Here is a 1,611-nt window from a genome sequence, read left to right as displayed (position 1 = left end):
TAAATAAATAAATAAATAAAAGATCTGAAACTCTATCTTTGCTTTCATTCAAATGGTTTTGCCAGCATGTGATTGAGGTTTTAATTTCCTGCATATCTCTTTGAATGTGCTTCATGCATTCTGTTTCATTCCTATATCGCTCATTCAAGGGTTCCATCAATTTTATGTTCTCCTGTATTTTTTTTATCAGTGTCTTCTTTAGTAATTCTTTCATTATAGTTATCATTTCTTTTTTTTTACTTGGGAAATTACTGATCTGATTTCTTCTATACCTTTCCACAGTTGTTTCTTTAATTCAGATGCTATTATTTCAGAGATTTCAGGAGTATTATTTACCATTTCTTCTATGCTAGTGTCTCATGCATTTGTTCTGAGCAGGCTTGGGGCCTGAGAATCCGTTTTGCTTCCGCTGTTTGTCATTTTATATAGGACTGTCTTCTGACCTTTGGTGCAGAGCTTTGGTGTAGCTATTACCTTAGTACCTACTAAGGTAATATATTATTACCCAAGAGAGATTGTGTGGTTAAGGCAGTTATGATTTTGTTTTTACAGAACTATAATTAGGAACACTAATAATGGGTAGTAAGATTTAGCAGTTGACAAACTTTTGTAACTAATGGGTTTGCATTGCAGACCATAAGAACAAACATGACTGTATAGCTAAGCAGATATTAGATTGAGAATTTGTACTTAAATTAGTTCCACTAAATTTTGTCTGACCACCTCCCCTTTTGTACCTGTAGTCTTCCAGGCAGATTATTTCACCCTGGTTACCTGTTGCCCCTTCTCTCAATCAAGAGAGAAAGAGAGAGGATGCTCTCATAGATCTGGGTCTAGCAAAGTGTCTCAGCTTACCGGATCCAGATGTACCAAGTTCAAACTGGTCCAGGTTGTCCTGGGTTGGGTCTGGCTGCTGTACTCCACTTCTTCCTGCTACAGCCTGTGGAAGTGAATCAACTGTGCCCCTCTAGCAAGATGTTCTGCTCCTAGATTAGCTGGGTGGGTCTCGCCCCTAGCCTCTCTGCAGGGAGTTTTGCTGCAGGGTTCCACACCAAGCCTGTCTGATGGGGGAGGTTCTGGTGGGAAGGCAAGTGGTCCCATACACACACAGGGCCTTGGAGCTGGCTGGAAGTAGCTCCTTTTTCTAATGTCCTTCTTTACCTCTTTATTCAGAATAATGTAGTGGTCTTTCTATAGGTCTTTCACTTCCTTAGGTTAATTCCTAGATATTCATTTTACTTGAATTTATTATGAATTGTTTTAATTCTGTAATTTCTTTCTCATTAAGTTCATTGTATGTATACACAAGTGGGCTAATGATTTTTGAATGTTGATCTTTTATCTTGCTACTTTCTAAAGTTGGATATTAATTCTAAGAATTTTTTGGTGTAGTTCTTTGGGTGTTCTATGTAGAGTATCCTGTCATCTACAAATAATGATCATTGAAATTCTTCCTTTCTTTTTAAAAATATTTGTATGTATTTGGCAGAGTCTCACTATGCAGCTCAGACTCATAGTGAGTCTCATGTTTTTAGCCTCCCCAGAGCTGGGATTACAGGCATGCTCCACCATGTCCAATCTCTTCCTTTCTTATATGTATTCCTTTTGTTT

Source organism: Octodon degus, unplaced genomic scaffold, assembly GCF_000260255.1.
Source record: "Octodon degus isolate 3935 unplaced genomic scaffold, OctDeg1.0 scaffold00001, whole genome shotgun sequence".
NCBI classification, from domain to species: Eukaryota; Metazoa; Chordata; class Mammalia; order Rodentia; family Octodontidae; genus Octodon; species Octodon degus.
This window is presented reverse-complemented; position numbering follows the sequence as displayed.